Genomic DNA, 16,592 nt, shown 5'->3' on the forward strand with positions numbered 1-16,592 from the left:
CCACGAGTGTCACTTCCTAGCAGCTGTACTCCCCCAGGCACTGGCATACTCAGAAACCACAGACATGAAAGTGACACCATGACACAGTTCAACACGCACCACTCAGCAAATCAAGGTTCTGATACTTCTGATTGAAGACAAGCAAAGGAGATAGTCAGTTACGCACTGAAAGATGTTTATTTTGTCTTTTGAATCTGAAGTGTCTCAAGGACAACTGTGGAGCCACAGTTTGATAATATAACTTTAGGAATGATGGCTCAGACTGCAAGCAGCAGCACAATGTAAGACTATAGATCGTTTACTTTGGTCTGAATCGGTTGAGTTTGTTAACTTTTTTCTGGTGATTTGGTTCCTTTTCACACAAAGAAAACTCAGAACCAGAAGCTGTCGCTACAAACCACGCAGAAACGTTACGTCTTTTTATTGGTCAGATGTGTCTGTGGCGGGACAACCAAATGTAAATACAGGAAACAAATGCCGTGTTCTGAGCGAGTGGAAAACACTGAGCTATCAGTTTTTTCCTCAGTGCTATTTATAGCAAAACTATCAGAAAAGTATACGAATGATTTCGAGAAGATGTCCTAAAAGGTGCGTACTCTATGCTTTAAGAAAAAGACGCATCGTCATTGTTTATTAGTTTGTTTGCTCTACTGCAGCCCACAATGCAACACAAACCTGACTACGGGAAGGCGTTTGGATCAAGCGTGCAGCGTACATCTGGTAGCTGTGTCATATCGTGGTTGGGTCACATTCACACCATGAGCGAACTGCTCTAGAGCTCGTTTGGAGCCGTACCGAGACCACCTCCTCCAAACGGTCCTTATCATATTTTGGTCGCTTTCGTAGTGCGATTGCTGCATTCACATCTAGACAAACAAACTGCTCCAAGGGGGGAAACGAATCAGAGATTGCTTTAAATGGACTAAACACCTCAGGTGTGAGAACATCGTTTAATGTGTGGCGGGGTTCAAATAAACACAAATATTTTATCCTAATAATATTTTGGCTCAACTCAAGTACTGATGAGCAGTTAAATAAATAAAAAAATAATAAAATTGCACAATGCAAAGCAGGCACCAGTGAGGGTTCCCCCTGTGTTTGCAGCTCTGCTTACAAACACTGAACAGAGAGCAGCCAGCCAGGATTGTAGAGAGCGTTCATAGACGCCAACGGTGAAAACAGCGTTTATAAATAAGGCTGTTGATATTACCGCAGCTGTTTTCAGGGATGAAGGCACCTTTGTGTAGGTAAACCATCTTTGTGAACTACTGACCTGTCTTCCAGAAACTCAGAGTACAACCAAAGAAGGATCAACTTTTTACCAGAAGCCATGTTTTTAGCAACAGAATGACGTGGCATCAAGCTGGTTCTCTGGCTGCGGAAAACCAAGCTGGGTGTTTGATTGAAGCTGTTAAACACGGGCTCTAGGACCAATCCTGAATCAGCACCGGGACCATAAAAGGGTAAGAAGTGAATGAACAAATCTGGTTGAAGAAGTGAAAAGATGATGAGGGAAAGTGATTTCAGGATAAGCCAAGAAGAAAACACAAGCAATGGAGAAGGGTCTCTGCAGCTGCTTAACATTTTCTTTTTGATAATAACACAGGTGCAACATGTTGTAATATTGAATTTCTATCTCCCAGTGGTTCCACAAGTCGCCTGATAGAAGCAACAAGAAACATGACAAGAAAACTGCTGACAGTAGATCTAAAAAGGTTGCACACCTCTGTTAACCTTCTATGTGTTTGTGATGCAACAAATGAGGCCTAAAGTGAATATCTGGGACAACAGTGGCTTTACAAAAATCAGTGTCCATCCAAAATTTATGAAAAATGCTAAAAGGCCAACAGCAACACTGAAGGAGCTGCAGGAACATCCAACAAGTTCTGGTTATGTTCTACATGCAAAAACAATCTCCTGTAGTCTCCTGCTTGTCCTCTTTTCTTCAAGAGAACATCCAGGCCTGACTAAATCTTTTTAAAACCTTGTGGGAGGATGTATTGTGGCCTGATGAACCCATAGTGAACTTCAAAAGGTACTGTTCAAGAACAAAGGAACCCCGTTCACACAGTAAAACATGGTGGTGGCAGTATCATGCTGGGGGATATCTGTCTACAGATTGTGGTTGAAATTTGTGATCAGTCCTAAATAATATAATATTTGGTCTTGTGCCAAAACCTAAAGATGAAGAGGCGTTTTGGGTTTTCAGCATAGCATTGAGATTAAGCATAAATCCAAATCAACAAAAAATGGCTTCGACAGAAAAAACGTGAAGTTCTGGAGAGGCTCAGGAGGGTCAGTCGGTCAGTCATTTTCTACCGCTTATTCCATAGTGGGTCGCGGGGGAGCTGGTGCCTATCTCCAGCAGTCTACGGGCGAGAGGCAGGGTACACCCTGGACAAGTCGCCAGTCCATCGCAGGGCAACACACAAACAACCATGCACTCACTCATTCATACACCTAAGGACAATTTAGAGAGACCAGTTAACCTAACAGGCATGTCTTTGGACTGTGGGAGGAAGCCGGAGTACCCGGTGAAAACCCACGCATGCACGGGGAGAACATGCAAACTCCATGCAGAAAGACCCCCGGTGGGGAATCGCACCCAGGACCTTCTTGCTGCAAGGCAACAGTGCTACCAACTGCGCCACCGTGCAGCCCGGCTCAGGAGGGTCCAGAAACAAATTAGTCAGAGATTTGGTGAACTACTGCAAGTTAGAATGGGCAAATATGCCCAAGTCAAGCTGAAATTAAATAGAAGGGTGCTTAAACAATGTTTCATAAGGCACTATTTTATTCTTTAAATTCCCCCCAAGACAGAATTGTTAGTTGTAAGACCAGAAAAAATGACATTTTAGATTCAGTGTGTGATTAAAATAAAGTCTGCCATCACTTTAATTAGTGGATAAAACCATTAATATTTGCCTTTCATGAAAAGATTCCTGTTTCTCTGAAATTGGGGGAAGAGGGGAAAGAGGAGTCCCAACCAAAAATAAATAAGCACGAAGAACAGGAAGAAATGTCCATGTGTGTGTTCCCTCAAAGTGATCATAAATGGTCATATGACAGAGGTCAGCTGGCTATCAGGGAATTCACCACAAGCACTTACGTAATGACAGACCCGGTTGCAAAACACAGTCACCCTGTGCAGTATGCAGCATCTACCTGGAAAAGAAAGAGTTCAATGGCACGAGCTCCAGCGCAGGAGGGATGAACCTGTTCAGAAAGGTCACGGTGCTTTCAGCTAGCAGACATCTCAACACCTGATTTAACATTCTGGCTTTAAATGCATCACCTCATGTAAATCTAGCAGCTTTCTGTAGCCGATTCAGGGTATCCACAAGCCTTAATGCAGCGCCTCAAGTCCATATCAGTGACAGCGCAGTCTGTGTAGTGGTAGATATACCAAGGAAGGAGTGCAAAGGTCAGGGACAATGCCGGAGTAAAATGTCACTCATGTGAGCCATTTGTTCTTCTGTTTGCAGGTAAACTCTGCACCAATTTACTAGACAAACATGTCTTTAAGGTGAAGCTTTGGAAAAACATACATTTACACATGGACCAATCTTCTAAACGACCAAAACATCAGGAAACAACTAGAAAACAGACACAATCAACTGTTCTACACTTCTGATGACAACAAGGGTCACTTTTATGTAACTGCGCCCTCACTCCAAAGGTCAAACCTACATGTGCAATCAAAGCGTGCTTGTGCACATCCTAAATGGTCTGGTCCAGAGAGTCTTCGCTCACAAACTCCCTCCCAATCCCTCCCGTATGGACTCACTCTTAAGTCTATAAATAAAAGGCAGAAGAAGGGAGCAGATTTAGGTCATCAGACGTGCCTACACGCTGCCAATCGGGTTCTTCTCCCGCTGCCGAAGCACAGAGGGAGAAAGCTACCACAGTATTTTGGTAACGAGCCTCAGGAGCTACAGGAATATATACTACCAACATGTCTGGCCGCTGGTTATACAGCAGTACCCACCTTATTACTGCAGCGTTCAACTCCTTTGCAGGAGAATCAGCCTGAATAACACAGCAGTGTTGGAGGTGTTATCCATTCCATCACTTTATTTCTTAAATTTAATCCTAAATGTGCTAATCCAAGCCTGCGGCTGTGCTGCTGCCTAGTAGAGGCTTGCTCTTGCTGTGGAGCGTAGCAGGACACTAAGCGGATGGAAGCATTGAAATAACTGGCTCTGCACCATTCATGCACTGGGTAGGCTGAGTTTGCCCTCTCTTCCAAGCCCTGCACACGCCAGATGACCAGATCCAGCTGCAACTACAGTCATGTGGCTGTAATAAACACGATGCAAAGCTTTAAAAGCTGTCCGAAATTAACTAATAAAGTTGCCAAATCTGCGAAATTACATAAATTCTAGGCTGTGCATTGACCAAAAGGTGATCTGCAATAGTTTATGGATAAATATTACACATTTACATATTCCATGGTTAATAACATCATAAACTAGGATTGCTTTGATTAACTGTCAGAACTATAACAAAAAAAGCACCAAAGCACCAAAGCTTTCCATTACCCATCTCCTTCTACCACCTTTTATTAATTTGCTCATCCAAAAATTCATACCCCCACTTCTTACATCTCTCAAGACTGCAGTTTTCCCTGCTGCTTGTGAATCTCTTTACCCACACTTTTTCCTTCCACCTAACTTCCCACTAATACACTTTAGCACAGCCTGCCTTTTATAGTTAAAGCCTTTTATGGCTTACAATCCATGTGTAGGGCATCATTTATTGTCTGCTACCACTCCTTGTACAATAAAACTATATATTAATACATGACCTGGATATGTCTGTGTGTTGTGGCTCTTGAATCACTGACTCGAACTTCAGTTCATGCCTTGTGAATTTCCCCCCAACTCTTGAAATGGGCTTTCCTTCACAATCTCCTTAAGGTTGCCTGTGCATCTTTTTCAACCATACTTTTTTCTTCCACTCAACTTCCCAATAACATTTTTAGATTCAGCAATCTGTGAACTGACATGTTTTTTTAGCAATGGCCTTTTGTGGCTTACCCTCCTTGTGAAGGTTATCAATTACTGTTTGTTAGACAAATGTCAACTCAGCAGTCTTCTGTATGATTGTATAGGCCATAACATCTGTAGCACTCTGGGTGTTATAAAAATCTTTATTAAACAAGTTTAACTTTACAACTGTAATAACTAAGGTAAACTGATTTTTAAATCATGTTCTAATTTATTGAGATGCACTTGTATAACAACTCATCGCATGTTTCCACACCTCTGTTCACATCAAACAGCTCTCTGTGGTTTGAGATAAGCCTGTCCCGTGGGTCCTTGTCTGGACAAAGTAAGGAGGAGTACAAGAAACCTCTGGTATGACCTACATGATGCTTGTGGGTCATGGCACAGGAACAAGGAGTGAAAAAGAGGTGCTGTCACCAGGAGCTGGCCCCTGTGTTGTGGTGCAGATTACAAAACAGAGGCCCCTCCACTACAACAGCTACTGATAGTGGTATGTATGTGGAAGAGCAGCTCACTGAAGACCAAAATCACTCAGAAATACACATTTCTACCACCTCACATGAGCTTTGGACATATAAAAAAACATTTTTCTAACAGTTAATCTGTTTAAAAAAGTCAATTAAATGTTAATTAAATCTCGCTTAAATACATATATATGTGTATATATTTCATAGTACAGACTTTATTGGGTCATTTTATGACGTTTTTATTTCACTGTACACAGTATAAGCCATAAAAGTGAGGTCCAGTCATTGAGTGTATTTTGGGACAGACCAACTATCTTTTTTACCGTCTGTGGAAAGTTTATCAGGCACCTTTTCCCTGCAGTCCTAAACTAAGAAGCAGCAACTGGCCGCCCTGTGTCACAAACTGGAATCCACAGCGGATACACACACAGTAGCAAAACTTCACTACCTTACTGTACTGACACCGAAACACCAGCAGCCGCCGGGTCTCTATTATTCATTAGAAATAGGTTAACGCTCTCATGTCGGTGAGTTTTCCCCTCGGCGTGTTTAAATTCACTCCTTTTAAAGAGTTAAATGTAAAACAGGGTCTTACCTGATCCAGGTCCGCCGTGGGTACACAGAGAAACATGAGGGGGGTATTTAAACAATCCCGTCGGCAACAGAAAAACAATCGCTCCTCGCTCCTGGAGAGTGTGCCACACAATGGCGCTGATAGGAGGAGAAAACAGCCTCCGCTCACTGGAACGCTACCGCCTTCACGGCCTGTCGGAGTCACCTACAAGAAGGACGCGATTTTTTCACGCTTCCGCGATCATGATCCATCATATGGGAACTATGCGACGAGTATTATGAAGACGCTTGAGCATCAATATTTGAACCCTAAAACAAACATTAAAAGAAGTGTAATCTATTTAGAGGCTTTTTTTTTTTTTAAGTTGCTCTCCTCAATACCGGGAAAGAAAACGAACACGCAGCAATGAATCTGTAAATTAATAAAAAGTATATATTATATAATTTAGTCAAGCAATTGTTTGGAAACTTAATCGACTTTGGTTTGTTTCTGTCATGTTAGGATCTAGTTAGGTAAGCCGGGGAAGTTTACGAGGATCCCTTGAAGGCAGCAGGAGCTGAAACCGAGCAGCTGCCCCGAGAGCGGTCTGCTTGGCCCCGCCCATCTTCAGCGGCGTGTACGCGGACACGCACGCGCACGCTAACAAGCTCCGTAACTTCTGACTCTAAACTGTAAGATCGTAAGTGCCAAATTACTAAATTAATGAATAACTGAAAAAGTACTTATATGACATTTTATTAGTTTTATAAGTGTTATAATAAACACAACAAAAATCAATGAGTTAAAATGTAATTATTATAAATTACATAATAATTAATACTATTCAAATTAATATATTATAATCTAAACTATTGACTGGATTATTTAATGGTCTGTAAAGACTAAAAGTTCCATAATTCTGGATTTTTTTTTATTACTGCTACTAGGGATAATTTTAATAAAGTTGGAGATGTTGCATACAATAAATATAACTGATTAATACATCTATCCATAACTATTTACCTGTTTAAAATATTTTTAAATACATAATTAAATAAGAAAACAATCAATACAAACGTTTATTCTTTATACAATGAAAGCATACATAATAATTTCTGTATCAATTATATATATATTTTATTAATTAGATAATATATACAAAAGTATATAAATAAAATTAGATACAGAAATTATTTAAATGTTTTAATAATTAAAATACAAAATGTATTGAGTTATTCATTTTTTTGTTTGAAAAACTGAAAAATTTAAAAAATAAACAGGTTGGTAAAAATTGCAAATAGTTGCTAAAATATTATTAGAATCAAAAACATTAAACACATTTATTTATAATTATTTAAATGTGGAAACATTTTAATAAAAAAATATGTGGAATTTTGTTTTTCAAATTGATATTCGCCATTAAAAGCATGCATAATTATTTTGTTATTTGAATACTAGAGATATTTATATGAAATATTTTATAGTCCTGAGGTGTGTCTTACCTCTTTAAGTCAGTGGGCGGGGCTAACTCTGTTGTGGCAGTTAAGTAGCTGTGCTGATTAACCAATCAGATTTCTGGAGCCTATTTCACTCATCATTTTAGTCTTAAAAATTGTTGATGGACAGTAGCACAGGGATATGAATCATTTTAATATTATTTTAATATATAACGAATTCAAGTTTGAACAATGGTTTCCATCTTTATTTATTTGCATATTTTGTAAATTATTGACACAGGTAAATTTTTTTTTATTATTGTATTAGTTAAACTTCTTTTTAAATCACCAACAATCTTAAATTTTACTTTTTTTACCTATAATTTATTTAGTGGACAGTACTACCTTTGGTCCTTAAGTGAGAGGTGCTGTAATACACCACTCTATAGATATACATCAAGCAGTAGGAATATTTGTCTACTGCAACCACCTTAGAAGTTAGTTACCTGTTAAATGACCACACACCTAAACTCTAATTCATTCCCTTTATATTTCAGCGTTGATGGTTTTTCTTTCAACATAATTAAAAGGTCTCTTGAATTTGTCATGTCTTCCGTGTAAAACATTGTAGAAACATAAAAATGAACATTCGTGGCCATCAGAAGGTTCTGCCTCTCCCTTGGAGTAGAACCGATGCTCCACAGAGATTCAATCAGAATGCCTAACTGTATGCACAACACTGAAGGTAGTTTCTCCTACCTCTCTGCACAAATGATTTTCCGGATATACCAAGCAACAGAGAAAATTACTTTGCAACAGTCTTCCCAGTTGTCCCCTCTTATACATCCAGCTGAATTTCAGTTGGTTGTGATGTTCCTCTTGGACAGAAGTGACTCATTTGCTTCTCTTCTTGTCTAACAGTCTTCTCCTTTCTGTTTTTGCAATACATTTATATGCATCTGATCACTCTGTTTATTAATTAAAAATAATATGAACTGTCAGCACAGAAACTGGAACTGAAAAGTTTAATATATAAAATATTATCTAAGTACTGCAAGCGTAAAAACTTTGCAAAAACTCATCCATAGTTTTTGCATTGCTTATTTAATTTATTTGGTGATATTTTAAGTCTTACTAAGGTAAAAAGCAAAGGTACCTCAGCGTTGTATTACAGTTCAGTACTAAAGGTGTAAGTACTAAGTTACAACATGTTCACTGCCAATTTCTGCAGATCATTTATCTGGTTGTTGTTTTCCAGGAGGGTGATAAAACGTGCACTTTCATTTTTGTGCTTCCTTCTCCAATCCAATCAAATTGTAGAGTTTATGACCGCAACTGGACAGACAAAAGCAGACAATAATATTATGTTGTTTTAAACAACAGAGCTGTGAATGTGTGAGTATCTGTATCAAGCAAACTGAGTGAGACCTCGGCTGCAGTGTGGCCCATAGCCAGGCTAGCTTGGGTTGCGTCCACATGTTGTTTCTGCGAGTGAATGGAGATCCGATTTTAGGCCTGTCTTCATCTCTCTGGACTCCAAGTTGAATCATGAATGCCGAGTAGTGAGGAGGGATGGCTCTAAATAAAGATTTCAGGTCAAAAACAGGAAATGGCTCAGTGAGCAGGGAGGGCAGGGCCATAGCAACACCAACTGGAGAGCAGCATCAACAGATTCCCTCCCTCATTCTAGCCCTCTCTCTCCCCTCTGTCTATCTTTATTTCTTCCTTGCTCTTCTTTTACTTCCTGCTCTGAGCGGCAGCTACATCTAACCATACAGTTACTCACATTTCATATGCATTTATCCAAAGATGTTGCAAATACTACAGCCATTTTGGTTTGTCTTCATTTCCCTTTTTCATAGCATGAGTGTGAACCTGACTCACAGTAAGGTAACTGCTCTCACTCATTTTGGAGAGCATGAATCTACACGCTGCTTCCATCCATCACTGTGTTGCACCTTCAGGTGGTAATGTGCTGAATTGGAGTAGATGACTGTCATCTGAATTAGATCATCAAACATTCTGGTTTAATTTTTACTCACGGTGGCATCAAGCTGTGCTCTTTTTTCAGTCGTTTTTATAATCATGATCTATTAATGCATACAGACAGACTAGGTAAAATATGTCACCACCCAGTACAACTAACTCCTGAATGGGTTTCTGAGTTTGTCATAAGACTAAAGCCCTCCAATACACAAACTCACTGACAAAAACTGGTTATGCACAAAGAAGGGATGGTCGGATTAGAACGTAATGTTGTGGAATTTTCTTAACAAGTGGATAGAAGTTGACTCACAAGAAGAGAAAATCCGGACTTTGTCTTTATAAGTTTTATTCAAAGGCATTCAGCGTTTGAATGACTCTGTCACCGAGCAAGTCAGTTGAAACAGAGCCCCGAACAACATTTACACAAAGTATTTATACCAAACATGACAGTGTTATCTCAACTTCAAAGAGTCTGTGTTTTATGACCCCAGACCCTTCTCGGGTTCAGAGGTGACAAAGTTATCTAGGAACCCATCTGTCCTTCCCGAGACATCACCCTAAAGCATGAGTTTTAACCATTAAACTTCTGATAATGGCTTTACAGCTTCCTCCTCTAACACAGATGTTCTGAGAAGTGAGGTAACCTAAAGGTCATACACTTTGGAGCACTTAATAAAAGAATTTCCATTACAGTAATTTCATACACCTGCAGATAAGCGATGGGGGTTTAAATGAGCAGAAGTGGCTCTTTTTCACAATAATTGTGATATGACCAGAAAGATGTTAACTGACCTAAAATGTACATCTTGTGAAGATGAGAGTTTTTATAAATAAAGCTGGCCTCGCAGAATCAAATAAGTTGTGCACTGGAACTCAGCACGGTCCACGTGTACCACTGTTGATAAAATGCTAATTATGGGATCGTCGAGCCGAGGTCCTGCTGATTTATAGAGAACTGCCATCCAGCCATCATCTATGATGCCGCATAGGTCTGAATTCAGTGTGAGGTGGGTCAAACAATGAGTGCGCTTTGCTATGAGATTTTTTTTCCCCTGGCGGAAGCTATTAAAGACTCTGAAGAACCTACTGCTGCGATCAACTCTGTGTATATTCCTTTGTTTTTCTTTCCAATAGAAAGTACTCTATCCTCTCCACTGTTACCTAGCACTTGCGAGGATGATCTGAATCAGATTATGTTGCATTTTACCGGAATGGACTGATTTGAATTAATTCTGGACTGAATTTGATTCTATGTAACTGGATAAGAATTGGACCTGGTTGTATTTGGTATAGTATAAAAGTTTAAACAGAGAGAGACATCGTCATGTGCTGGAAGATTTGAGGTATGTGTGTGATGAGAATATTAACACCAATGGACTTGGGCGTGGCACAGAGGGCCAACATAGAAAGGAAGAAGGGGTGTGGGGGTGGGGGGTCGGGACAGGGAGCAGAGGCAGGGACGGGAAAGGATTCCAGCCAAAAAACACCCAGCTGCTTTCTTTCCCATTCTCTCTCCGTCTCCCTTTGTCTCTACCTCCTCCTATTCTCTCTCTTTGTCTCTTGACCAGTCTGTTTATTGGTGTCCATCTTTTACCCGTCTGCCCCATGCACAGCTGTTGCCTCTGGCACATACTCCCCCACTGGATGGATAATGAATTATACAAAATATCCATGACTAGCTCTTAATTTTCAACTACACTATATATTTCTGTTATATAGATCTGCATGAAGGCAAAAACAAAGCTACAAAGAGGGTGTTGGTGTCTACTTCAAATATCTACTCCATACTCTCCGTACACACACACACACATACAAAATGCACCATCTTCCATTGTTCCCATTAATGTTAAACTTCAAACAATTACTATGGGGGTAAAAAAGGTGAATTATACAGCATTGCAAACGTGTATTTGTATTTAGCCCCTCTTGAGTCAATACTTTGCAAAACCACCTTTTTCTGCAATTAAATCATGGAGTAGGGACGTGGAATGTCACTTCACTGGGGGGGAAGGAGTCTGAGCTTGTGGGGAGGTTGAGAGATATCGCCTTGGAATAGTCGGGCTCACCTCCACGCACAGCCTGGGCTCTGGAACCCAGCACCTTGAGAGAGGTTGGACTCTCCTCTACTCTGGAGTGGCCCGTGGGGAGAGGCAGGCTGCCAGGCTGTGTTTGCTTGTTGCCCCTCAGATTAGTCATCTTGTGTTGGGATTTACCCCAGTGAGTGAGAGGGTCGCATCCCTGCGCCTTTGGGTCCGGGAGAGGTTTCTAACTGTTGTATCAGCCTATGGGTTGAGCAGCGGCACGGAGTACCCGGCCTTCTTGGAGTCCCTGGCGGGGATGGTGGGCAGTGCCCCTCTCGGAGACTCCGTCATTCTGCTGGGTGACTTTAACACCCATGTGGTAAACAACAGTGACACCTGGAGGGGTGTGATATGGAGGAATGGCCTCCGGGATCTGAACTTGAGTGGTGTTTCGTTGTTAGACTTCTGTGCCAGATTGTCCATAATGAACACCATGTTCAGGCATAAGGGTGTTCATCAGTGCACTTGGCACCAGGACACCGCAGGCCGATAATCGACTTTGTAGTCGTGTCTTCTGAACTTTGACCGCATGTCTTGGACACCTGGGCGATGAGAGGGGTTGAGTTCACCACCAGGTGTCATCTACCAATGACACCTGGTGGTGAGCTGGATCCGCTGGCAGAGAAGGAAACCGGATAGACTCAGCAGGCCCAGTCGTGTGGTCGTATGGTGAGGGTTTGCTGGGAATGTCTGGTGGAGCACTCGGTCAGGGATTGTATTTAACTCCCACCTCCAGGAGAGCCTCAAGTAAAGGAGTCTAAGTATCTCAGGGTCTTGTTCACAAGTGAAGGAGAGTGGAGCAAAAGACCGACAGACGGACTGGTGCTGCCGCCGCAGTAATGGGGACACTGTGCCAGTCCAATTCATTCTCCCCTCACTCTTGAACAAGACACTGAGATACTTGAACTCCTCCACTTAAAGCAGGAGCTCCCTCCCCTCCAACCTGAAGAGGGTTTTCCATAATTCCCAATTAATGCAGTTATTCATCTAAATGATAAACATATCTATAATGCCAGCAGTAGCAACAGATGAAAGATCAGCTTAGAAAACCTTTGACACAATGTCTTTCTGTATGACATGAGGTATTAAAGTCTGATTTCACAATCCATATGCTTTTTGACTTCATATCTGTGCTTTCGTATACATGACATTTGTATATTTATTGTTTCCTTTCTGTGCAAAGAATCTAAGGACACAAGACACCCTAAGCACAAATGAAAAAGGCCTCTCAGTGCAAAACTGAGCGGAATTGATGAAGATTGCCTAAGAAATAAGAGCAAAAGCCAAATAGAAAGACACAGAAACAGAAAAAAAAGAAAGGGAGGGAGATGTGTTTATTCATGACCTGTAAGACGCCTACAGTGTCAGGTGACTTACAGGAAAGAAGCTGTTGTTTTCTTTCTCTTTCTCTCCACTGTCAGTATCATCTTTTCTGTCCTCTTCACCCACTTTTCTGTTCCATAAACCTCTCAGATGAATTGTTTTTGCCTCATCAGATTAATTAATCAGAGTGCAAATGTCAAATCGAGCTGGAACTAATGAATCAAAAATGTTTTAAGATCATAAATTATTTAGTTTGAAATAGATGTTTTCTATTTCTTTCGCAGGCATTATGAAAGACGATAACAACCATGTTAAGGACAGCGTTAAGTGTCCTGCTTTTTGCTTTACTGGATTTAGGTTTGACTTATGTGAAAAAGGTTTACTGCATACTTACAGAAATCCATAGAAAACTGGTGGACAAGACACATTGCAGTCTAACAAGTAACCATTAGCTGCACAGTACATAGAAAATAGATTCCCCTGTCTAATGCAGAAAAAAACTCAACATAAATCCTTAGTTCTAGTGATGTCAGTAATACTGGAAGTGAGCTTTAACAGAAGTAGTAATAGTAAATATATTCACAGTTATTGCCTGTTGCAGACTCACTGAGGTATCATTTCATGCGTGTGTGCATTCTTCACCCACGCACATCTTTGATGCCTTGCCTTCAGCAATAAAATCTGCAGGTTTTTTTTTTTTTTTAAATGCACAAGTTAAGCCGAAGTGCACCGAAAACTCTGTGAAGGGAGACACTGTTGGCCAAAACAGGAAATGTCATTAATCTTCGACAGAAAGCAAGCCGACTTCGAAGTCATGGAGCACAAGGAAGCAGTGGAAGCGAATCAACTTTAGAGATTAACTGGTTATCCGCCCTTCTTTTCTCAAGTTTTTCTAAGCACATGCAGACTATTTTCAAGCCGGTTGTTTGTGTGAGCCCTAAGAGAGCTTTTCGTACTTTTACAATGTATTTTGCATTAGAAATGCTAAGAAAAAAGAACAGAAAACAGAAATAAACTGATTAGGTCAACAGTAAGTCACCAGATATCTCTTTTTTGAGCTTTCTTTACAATACATCTTTACATTAAGTAGATTTTTTGAAATTGTCATTGCAGCTGCAGGTATAGCAACTGAGTAATATACTAATATTTCCTGTTCTATGAGGAACTCCTGAAATCACCATTTTCTTCTTGTGGTGGGGACACCTCCACTCTGAAGAGTCATACTGAAGAAAAAAAAAACAAATTTCTGAAAATGCAGCTATAACAAAAAGACAGGCATGGCTACTGATACCTGCTAGAACCAGAGGCTCAGAAAATGCTGTCACTGGTTGCTACCCACAATCAGACAGCCAAACCAAAACAGAGCGAAGAAAATAAGTCTCAAACAAACTTTCATCCACTTATCCTCAGTCCATGACCGCTTCTCTTTGACCCACAGGAACTTTGTTTTAGGTGTTAATTACGGTTCTAGTTTCTTTTTTATATTTTCCAGCAGCAGATTTCTTACAGCTCACTCACAAACATTCACTCCTGTTTCTGCCCATTTGTCCCTGCTTTTGGTGGTCACTTTCTATTTTCCAGCCAGATAGCTTTGGGGTTTCATGTCCTGACACTTTGATGTCTTCCTTGATCTACTTGAACCTTTTAGCACCTGAACATTTTGTTTGGACTTGCTCTAAACCTTAGACCTTACTGGCTGGGAACAACCAACTGTCATGATCCTTGGGTGTTCATTTTGTGTTTGTGTTCTCAGCCTTTCTGTTGTTTATTTATGTGTGTTATGTTAGCTCTTCCAATATTCAGTATTCATTATTGTTGGATAAGTGTTGCCTTATTAGTTCATTCCTTTAGGAATGGTTTACTAGTTTATTCTTGTGTCTCTTGTATATTTAGAATTACTCCTGTTAGATCTGTTAGATTTTTTCCACTGGGTTTCTTTCTATCTCAATCCAGCTCTACTCTCTCCCTCAGCTTCCCTGCTTTCCTTCTGCCTCAGCTGTTCCTTATTATCTCCTGATTGACTCACCTAGATCCTGTCATTTTCCACACCTCCCTCAGTATTTAAGCTCACTGGTTTTCTTATTTCATTTCTGGTTCCTGCAGGATGTTCTGTTCTACTGCTTGGTTTGTCACTACGTTACTCTGCTCATGTTCCATGTCCTGTTCTCCGTGTTTAAGACCTACCTCTAACTTTTCCTTATTTTTATTAAAATAACTCTGTTGTCATTCAGTCTGCACTTGGGTCCTTTACAAACCTACACAACCATGTCACCAACGTCTCTTCCCCTACTCCATGAGCATTTACCTTGCTGAAGGTTTTATAAGCCTTCTATTGTTTCACCTGATAGCTCTCTTACCAGGAACATCAGTCCTATCTTGTAACTGTAGACTCATTTGCAGAATTAGCCTTGTGCAGGTATTTGTTTTTGGAATACAAATTACAGGGGCTTCTAAGAAGATTTTGTGGTAAAAAATAATTGCCATGCTAAAAAGCCTCAATATTAATCTTTAAAGATGAACTAAACTCCAAATCAACTTTTTTTTTTTGCAGATAAACGGTATATACTAGGCCTTAACTGTGATATGTTAATGTTACTGTGCTATTTTTTTATTTCATGTAAACTTGGTTAATTTTGCAATATTTGTCCGAAAACCGCCTAAGTGCTACCCTCTTTGGGTTAAACAATGGCTACTGCAGTTAAATGTTCTTATTTGATCAAACGGTACAGCTTGGTACATGTTTACGTCACACACCTTGGTTCAGGTATAAATCTCATTCAAACACGCCTCAATAGTGAGCCAGCAGGTCAAACTGATAAACCTCATGCTTGCTGGGCTCATGTTTCAATTTACCAAATTAAGCTAGCTGCCACTTTCCCTCGTCTTCTGGACACTTGGCACTCCACGGCAGTGTGGATGGATTAAACTTGAACCGGGCAATTCTACCCTAAAGCTTCTATTGTTTTTGTGAAAAAATCAAACATCTCCAGTGCTTTCATAAAATTAGACAAGAATAAGAACTGCAACACATGGACCGGACTTGGGCAAATTTTTGTACACTGGTTACAGTTGATGAAACCTTTACTTCATTTCCGAAAAGAAAACATTAAATACTAAGACTTGTCTGGTTCTCGTGAGCTGGATGAATCGCGACATCCCCACAAATAACAAGATGAATTCAGATCATTTCTTTAACATTGAGTGATTATACAATTGTTCCCCCCATGCCATTAATTACAAAAAAGTTAATTTTTAAGTATATTTTAATAAAGCCAGTATGTTTTGCTAAGGACTGGCATAATTGCTTTTCTTTTTTTGAATTAAAGTAATTAAATCATGATTATCGCACATTTTTTAAAACTTTTGTTTTAAAATTTCAATTTTATAACCAAAATAAACTGAAGCTGTGGTAATTTTTACTTTAGGTAAGCACAGAGTCAGAATCTCCTACGAGTCCCTCCTATTCTGTTCACAGTATTGCTACTTCCTCTCTTACTGCTGCCCTCCTACACCAGGCCAGACTGGCTGAGTCAGCTCCGCTGCTCCATCACGATTCTGTCTGACACACTTTCCCTCCCCCCTGCCTTCCCTCATGAATCTCTTCATTCAGTCTGAGTTGCGGTTAAAACTGCTCTTTCTGTTTTCTCTGACTGTGCTCACTGCTTTTATACATCTCTCTCTGACGACGCATCAACATCCCCCAACATCAGAGACTCTGTGTCTTTCTCCGCTGGTTG

General features: G+C 40.3%; 1 protein-coding gene across 2 annotated transcripts in view; it reads right to left on the bottom strand.

The window, feature by feature from the left end:
• Positions 1-16,592, bottom strand: part of sertad2b (SERTA domain containing 2b) — a 41,076-nt gene that overhangs the window by 10,085 nt on the left and 14,399 nt on the right. Inside the window, exon 1 of one of the 2 annotated variants that reach the window (XM_047351313.1) lies at positions 6,072-6,724. The exons of the other annotated variant lie outside the window; for it this stretch is intronic. The gene's annotated coding sequence lies outside the window, so the exon portion shown is untranslated. Of the gene's footprint in view, positions 1-6,071; positions 6,725-16,592 lie in introns of those variants that run through there. 2 annotated transcript variants of the gene reach the window in all.

The sequence above is a fragment of the Girardinichthys multiradiatus genome, chromosome 22, assembly GCF_021462225.1.
Source record: "Girardinichthys multiradiatus isolate DD_20200921_A chromosome 22, DD_fGirMul_XY1, whole genome shotgun sequence".
Classification (NCBI taxonomy): Eukaryota; Metazoa; Chordata; class Actinopteri; order Cyprinodontiformes; family Goodeidae; genus Girardinichthys; species Girardinichthys multiradiatus.